Here is an 8609-nt window from a genome sequence, read left to right as displayed (position 1 = left end):
AAAAAACTAAAATACCTATAAGAATTTGTGTGAGGGCAGTGAATATTGACAATGTATGAAATCGAAATATGAACTGTAAAAAATGTTTAAAAGAGTAATGAGTTGATTAGAATACAATGACATTGTTAGTTTTGTCTACTACAAAGGGATAGTTTCACATTTAACTTGTGTGTCTTGTAATTTAGTCCATCTTCTATCACCTTAACTTGCACAGTCGGTATACAGGGGACATACAGACAGTGGGGCGATTGTGCTGTGACTGTGTGGGTCACACATTATCCTGTCATTTCTTTCACTGGGTTCTTTTCCCACATCTGGTGTGAGCTGATGTTACCCTCCTGTGAAAATGTGACTTATTTAAAAAAAAAAAATGTTGATTACATTTCTGTCCAGTTTTCAGTCACAAGGCACCCGTCACTAATTTACAGTGGTCCCTGTGGGACGCCATAATGAAAAAACATTTAAACAATGAAGCAACAAGCAGCCATGGGGTTCAAGCTAGGGCTGTGTATACAGACGAATGATTTTTAAAATGAATTACATTTGTATCCAGTTTACAATCACAAGGTAACTGTTAAAAATGTAGTCACCTGCTAAAGCTCAAGGATGACACGCAAATTCGTGAAGCGTTCCTTATCGTTGTGTTTACTGTGTTCACTGTGTGGTGGAGAAAGCACTGCGAAACTCCTGTGGATGTTCGCTCCCCTCTAGTGGTCATGTTGGGTAAGTGCAACAGGACGGCTGAACTAAACGCAAATCAAGTCAGATACTGTGTCCTAATCGACAAGGATAAAAGGCAGCATTTCAAGGCAAGATGTAAAAAGTGACATGTCTCAAGCTCAATGAAACTTTAATGCGGAATGGAAACACTTTAGGAAGTACATCTAAGCAAAGAGATGTATTCAATCCACTAATACTAAACATGTGCATTTAACATACAAAAAAAATCTATATTTAGTGTCTTGATCGTCGACCTGGTTTATTTGAGCTATGGTCAGCGCCATTTTAAATTGCCATAGTAACGACTGACAGGAATCAGCAAGTTGTCTGGTATTTTGTTTTCGCGTGGAGAGTGAATCGAAGAGAGAGGTTTTTATTTTATGTTTTATTTAACAACAAATCAATACAGGAAGTACATGTGGGAACATGAGTATATATGAATCATTTACGAAGGACAATTGGGCTAGGGGGTACAATATCACATTACACAAGGACCTTAATAAGGGACATACACATACAGCTTTTTTTGTTAGTTGAGTATTTAATTGCCTTAAAATACAGTTCAATTTCGAAGAGAGTGAAGTTAGGACAACGAAGAAGGCAACAAAACGTAGTAATTCAAACATTAACTGTATAGCACCCGGCTGTGGGATTTGGCTCAACAACAAAAAATCCCTCGGTAAACGACCATCGGCTGCCCAAGGACCCACAAATTTTGAAGAAGTGTCTCCCAAGGCCTTAAGACGTGTCAGCTGGCGCTAGCAGGATCTGCAGCCAGCACTTCCGGAGGAAGGGCACTTCCGATGCGGAAACCAGGAGTTTCCGAATGGAAAGGAATCATAGGCCCTCCATTTTACATTTCTATAAGGTTATGGTGTATTAGGGGTTACTGACTGACTCCTCCGTTCCTCCGAGTGAACGGAGGAGTCAGTGGAGCCTGAGGTAATGTTAAACCGGTCATGAGTCATGACTGTTGTTGACTAGGTTAGCGTTAGACACTGGACAACTTTGTTGCAACTCTAGTTGAAGGTAACAAGATAACGTAAACTCGTACATCGCCTTGGTCCGTACAATTGCCCTTATTTTATCGCCCCAAAAACGTAATACTTCCAGATCAACTGTAATGTCAATACCATTGTAAAGCACAATTTCTCCCCTTTCCAACAGAATCAATTACATGACCTAAACACTGCCGGTTAATGCATAATTCAAGCAGGCAATGAGCCTCGTCAGGTCTTTTTAAAAATGGCGGGTGGGGAAGCGAAACTAATGCGTGATAGTGAGAAGGAGAGATGATGTGTGGGAAAATTGCTTTTTGTCCAACTTATAACCTTTAAAATGTAAATAAATCATTATAAAGAGTTTATATAATGTGTCATTACATACTTATTTGAAGGTTTGTGTCGAATTTGAATCGGGTTTTTAGGGCGGTGCTAAAGTGATCTTAGAAGTAAACAGCGGCTGTGAGAATGCTGATCGCATGCAATGATGACGAAACAAATGACTAGGTATCCCCCCCTTACTGTCCATTTCTTGTTTTTAAAGGATGATAGAAGTGCTGAACCTGGTGAAGAGTGATTGTAAGACAGAAATAGTAGCTTTATGCGTGCTGTACGTTATGACATGACACGCCACGATGTAACGGAGCGTCCGTTTTTTTTCAACTTTTCTCCAATGCTATAGAGCCATTACCATGTTGATCAACGCTTGAATAGAAACCTAGTTCACACCCCCGATTTTGAAGTCAACACAGTGGCTACAGTCCCATTAGTTTTCTTTGTAGCCTCGTTTGAATGTTGCGGTTGCGCACATTTGTACGGAATGGCGTGAGTTTACGTTAATTGCGTCTGAAATTTTTGTGTAACCCCCCAGCAACTAGCGTTAGCAAGTAACTCGACTGCACCTAAAATTGCAACACAGTTTCTCTGTGTAGCCCTGTTATTAGGTAGTTAGCCCTGTTATTAGGTAGTTACTCTGTAGCTAGCTTCCACCTCAGATAGTCAAGTAATGTTACTGTAATACATTTAGTTGACATTTGTTCTTTGAATGTTTTGTTAGCCCCTCTTTATTCAGCTGGACTGAAGTTGACATAGCTAATGTTTGCTGGGGGGAAAAAATGGCTGTGTGTGTTGACAAAGCATACAAGAAAGGTAGCTTGTTAACGCCAACTTCTATATTTGGGTTCAGTTGTCTTAACAAAACATTTGTTTGTTTTCAGGGTGACATCTACATCCCTGAAAAAGGTTTTCATCCTGGAGGAGACTGCAGGAGGAGGCACAAGCAAATCCATGTTATTTATAAGGCTATTGTTCATTTCAAGACACAATCTGTCATCCCGGAGGCCATTTTGGACATAAAATGGACAATACACAGTGATTCTTGAATATACCTATAGCCTAATAGATGCCTTAATTGTTTTCTACCAACAGGAAAGAACGGTTAGTACAGCATGCCAAACTGACCCCTGGGTGCCAGAGTGTTCCTGTGCTGTGGTGAAGAGGTCCACTGGGACCATCACTAAAGAGCTCGGGGCCCAGCTAGATTACGACGAATACCATCAGTATACAACAGAGTCCTGCCCCTACACGCCACAGATGGAGCTGACGGAGAGTGAGATCAGTGAAGACCAGAACTCGCTGTGAGAACCTGAGAGCTCAGAATCACAATCGTCACAGTTCGAGCCAAGATATACTATCGAAGAGTGTGTGTGCAAGATCCGAAATACATAGTCTTTGATAGCAATCTGAAGGAGTTGTTCAATGTCTGCCATGAGCCAGGATGTTGAGCAGGTGCCATCAGTTCAACCCTGAAAATAAATTGTTTTGCCATCACTATAGGGCCGGGAAGTGCTGGGGGGTTGTTGATCCAGGTGAGCTGGCAGAATGGGCGGGCCGTCCTTGCTGGGTGGCCTGGCGTGGGACCGGGGGTGTCGGTGTAGGGAAAGGTGCCTGTATCCCCTCCCGCTGGTAGTGAAGGGGCTTGGCTGCAGGGAGGGGCTGGGCGTTGACCCTGGGGGGCAGGAGCGAGCCCCAATCCCTGCTGCAGCACCATCCTCTCCCTCTGACGCCAGGAGTACCTGAAACAGGGAGAGAAATCAAACACAAGCTGTCACTCAGATTGTCATTAGTCACATGGCTTTTATGTAACAAGTCTTCCATAAGTTAACGTCTTACCACCGACTGATGGTCCTTTAATTCAGCTCAAAGAGCTGAAGGTTGGTCTGAGCCATCAACCTCGGGCTGTTCAGCACTGCCTCCCTGATGGCCACGTAGTCTGCCAGAATGACCTGCTCTTCTTGACCCCGGCAGACTGTGGTGCTGGGATGGATCTGACAGAGATGACTGCAAATGGCCTCCACCAAACAGAAGATGGCTGGCCAATTAGCAGGGCCCGAGTTCAGTCCGAGAAGACAACTGAAACGGAGGAGATAAATAATTGGAGAACATAGAAAAATAATGATAGCCATCGCCTGACCTTCATATGCATTTAATATAGCGACAATATAATAGTCAGGTGGAGGACATTAATATTAACAACATACTGTTGGAAAGAGTCCTTCCCCTTCAGTGCCTTGAACCGCCCCCAAACTATCCTCTCCTGGTGTTGGGCAGGGTAGATCAAGCTCTGCTTGTTGTAGTCTGGCAGCACCAGCCACAGCTCCACCAGACCGTCTACCCTGCGGTCCGACAACAACTGACGGTTCCTCACCCCCACCAAGGCCCTGGCAAGCCTGCGGACATGCTGGTAGCCCTGCATTCCATCTCCCTCTGAAGATAAAGAGACAGGGAAGAATCGATGAGGAAAATGTCACACATTTAGAGGTAACACATACGATTCCTCTACAAAGGAAATAGACAATGTTATTTTATGTTGTGTAACTGAAAATCACACTGATGGATTCTATTAAAATGTCAAATGTTTCAAGTTAAACTAGTTTGTTTGTATCCTGTTTAGTGAATGATTACTGTGAGGATTAATGGAGTTTAGGCCATGAAACTGTGTGTATACTAATTTAGAAAGTTTGACCCAATCAGATAAGAGGAAATTGTCTAGGATCAGAGAGCAGGGTCAGGCCCAGAAGATGGACAGCTAAACAAAGAGGACCATGGACATTCAACAGGGGAAAGGAGGGAAACTCATTGGGGTCATAAAATGTATAGCTGGGGAGGTGACTCCTACAAGGGAAGAGTATAGACTACATTGATCACAGTCCCAAAACCTGCCCTCTAGAAAGCTCTATCCATCGTGAGTAATAGATATTGGGAAACAGGCTCCCTGAGGATGTCCCAAACTTCAACAAATGGTGTGCGGTCAGGTCAGGTCAGGTCAGGTCAGGTCAGTCAGTCAGTCAGTCAGTCGATGTTTACTGGCCCTGGCTAACACCATGCTGGGACCTCATCAGTGCCAGCCACTCCTCCACCGATTGGCTGCCAGAGGTAGCGGCACAGAATCTCACAGTTCCATACATACGGTGTCCAAATTCACAAGTTTTAGGCTCGCCACATTTAGAGCAGTTGTGTCCTTCGTACGGCTTGTGAGCCCTGACTTTATTCCCAGACTCCAGCCTCCTCCTCCATTCAGTGGTCCTGGATACCTTGGGGCCACCAGCAGGAGGGGGCAGAGGAGTGCAGGTCGAGGGCAGGTCTTGGGAGACTGGAGAAATAGGGAAGGAGGTGGTAGGCAGACTAGGTGTCGGTAGAGGTGGAAGTGACTGACTAGTGGCTGCACTACCACACTGTGTAGCCTGCCCCGTTCTGTCCTCTGGCAGATGGTAGGTGCTGCTGGTTGATGAGGCTGGCAGCGGTGATGTTCAGCGTGGAGAAGGCCTGACTCCTCCCTCTCTGCAGTCATGCTGTCCTGGGTCTGGTGCAGAGTCACGCTCTCCAATGGGGGCCATTGGTTTGTTGTACCTGTGTGAAAAATGTGAAATATGTTAATTGTTATCATTAACACTGTGTCAACCAGTGAACTACACATAAAATATATAAAACTTACCACTGTGTCATGGTCAACTTGTTGACCTGGAACAGTTGCAGCCTTGTGTGGGTAATCAGGTTTGGGCTGCCCAGCACCATGGTCCTGATTCTCTTGTAATCCCCCAGGATAGCAGCCCACCTGTTGACCCGGTTCCCAAGCACAGTCTTGCCTGCAGGGTATTTGTGGCACAGCTCAACGAAAATGGCCTCTACTGTCCTGCTGGTGTTGGGCCACTGAGCAGGTCCAGAGCCTTGGCCAAGCAGGGAGCTGAAGGCAGATGAAGTTAACAAAAAAGGAAACATCACGTTAATGAGAAATACACTCATGTCTTTATGTGTTGTAGTGAGTTGAGAACAATGTGCAGTACGAACCTCTCAGGGTAGGAGACTGCTGCCTTGTCTCTCTCTGAAAGGTTTTAATTACTTAAAAATCATACAATCTGGATTTTTGTTTTAGATTCCGTCTCTCACAGTTGAAGTGTACCTATGATAAAAATTACAGACCTCTACATGCTTTGTAAGTAGGAAAACCTGCAAAATCGGCAGTGTATCAAATACTTGTTCTCCCCACTGTATGAAATACAAATGGTATAGAGAGAAATAGTCCTATAATAACTACAACCTAAAACTTCTTACCTGGGAATATTGAAGACTCATGTTAAAAGGAACCACCAGCTTTCATATGTTCTCATGTTCTGAGCAAGGAACTTAATCGTTAGCTTTCTTACATGGCACATATTGCACTTTTACTTTCTTCTCCACACTTTGTTTTTGCATTATTTAAACCAAATTGAACATGCTTCATTATTTATTTGAGGATAAATTGATTTTAAGATAAAATAAAAGTGTTCATTCAGTATTGTTGTAATTGTCATTATTACAAATACATTTATTTATTTTTTAAATCGGCATCGGCTTTTTTTGGTCCTCCAATAATCGGTATCGGCGTTGAAAAATCATAAATCAGTCGACCTCTAATTTTCAAGACTACAAGTCTTTATAAAATAAGTCATAATAAGTTATCATTCATTTGATTGTCTCTAACTAGTCTTATTTCTGGTAAAAAGAACATATAAAATAAAATAAAATCACCTTTTTGGTTTGAATCCATCTTCAGGGTGGACCCAAAGATGGAGGTGACTCGGGCCTTGAAGTCCTCTAGCTGGAACAGAACGTCGTAGCCGTGGACAGTCAGCAGCCACTGGGCTGAGGGCACATCCAAAAAGTGAGGAGGAGGTGTTACCCTCAGTGGTGCAGCACCTGGGACTACAAAGTGGTCACAGACAGACAGGTAGTCCAGGGTCCGACTCATCCAGGTCAGGCTGTGCTGCTCCCTCAGCTGGTTGTACAGCCTGGGTCACTGGGGAACAGTGTCCTCTCCCTCATCAGCCTGACCACCTTCAGGTCACAGGACAGCCTAACACAGAGACAATTGGGGGGAAAAAGAGGAGAAGAGGGTGAGGAGTGTGTGTGTGGGGGAGGATCTACAAACACTTTGATAACGGAAGGAGGGGCTTGGGGAAAAGTTGACTCTGAAACACTGCTTTGTTTGGACAGTTCCTGATAAGAGGTCAAAGGTCAGACATTCAGATCAAAGAGCTAATTAACAATTCAATGGTGCTTTGAAACATCAAAACCTCAGCGGTGACAAGAACCTCCTAACCGCCTCTTTCTCACTATGATCAAGTTTTTCCTCAAAGTGAACAAGAGCTTTGATTTTCAGAGGTGTGAATTACTAACCTGTAAGTCAAGATCGCTGGGAACTTGAAGCGATGACTTGCGTCCAGCTGGTTCAAGACCTCCAGCGACCATCCTGCTAGTAGCTTCAGAGGCAGCACTCCAGGTACTCTGTCCTCATATAATACCAGCCGTCCACGTCAAGGCCCCTCCGAGCCGTCTTGTACACTCCACAGCCTGTGAGTTTGTGGCGCTTGCACTGTGGCTGGGTGCAGGCGGTAGGGCATCCAGAGGCAGAACGGCCAGAGGAAGTAGGCGGAGGGAGAAGCTGGAGACTGATGGCTGATGTTAGGAGGCAGGGGAGGGGAGGACCACAGCTCAAGCTGGCTTTTAAGGACACATTTGAGCTGCTTGTTCCTTGTGAAGACGGCCTGACTGACCTACACTTGCTGCTCCTTTGGGAGGGTCTGCTTCCATCCCCCAGGGAGAAGAAGCACCTGCTGCAGAGCAGAGAATCAATACATTGATTTTCCATCACCACACAACCAAAAGCTAAATTAAATAGCCAAGACATAGGTGAGATGAGACATTTACCGGAGCGCCAGCAGGATGCTGCACTGGTCCAGCTGTTGTCTGGGAGGTTGACCGGGTCTGGGGGGCAGTCGGAGCTGGCACAGCGAGGGGAGGGGCAGTCGGAGCTGGCACAGTGAGGGGAGGGGAGGGGGAGGGGCAGTCGGAGCTGGCACAGCAGGGGGGGGGGGGATTGTTACAGGAGTTAGTCTCACAACATTTTTCTGTGAAATAAATGAAATAATTAAAATTACAATAGATCTTCAGCTTCAAAACCTGTTAACATCCTGTTGACAGCGAATGCACTTTGAGTTTTGATCAGTGTTGGAAGAGGTTCGGAATCTTGGTTAGACAATCTACATTTAAAAAGCTACAAAGAGACAGATAAACAGTGGGCAGACATCTACAAGCAAGAAATAGGCCAAGCAAAGTGATGTAGACTTTCTACAGCAAGCAAAATGGATGAAAATGTGAAATTTTACAATGATTTCTAAGCCCAGCTAGAAGGCGTTTTAACTATTTTACCACTTACCTTAACACTTTAAAGTGTATCCTGTCAATGCTAACAACAACAGATAATGATTAGGGGAACGGTCATTTCACATGTATATTCTTCTCAACAGAAGCAGACAAAAAGTGCCATAACATAAAGATAAAGCACCTTGG

The sequence above is a fragment of the Oncorhynchus nerka genome, linkage group LG12, assembly GCF_034236695.1.
Source record: "Oncorhynchus nerka isolate Pitt River linkage group LG12, Oner_Uvic_2.0, whole genome shotgun sequence".
In the NCBI taxonomy this organism is placed as follows: Eukaryota; Metazoa; Chordata; class Actinopteri; order Salmoniformes; family Salmonidae; genus Oncorhynchus; species Oncorhynchus nerka.
This window is presented reverse-complemented; position numbering follows the sequence as displayed.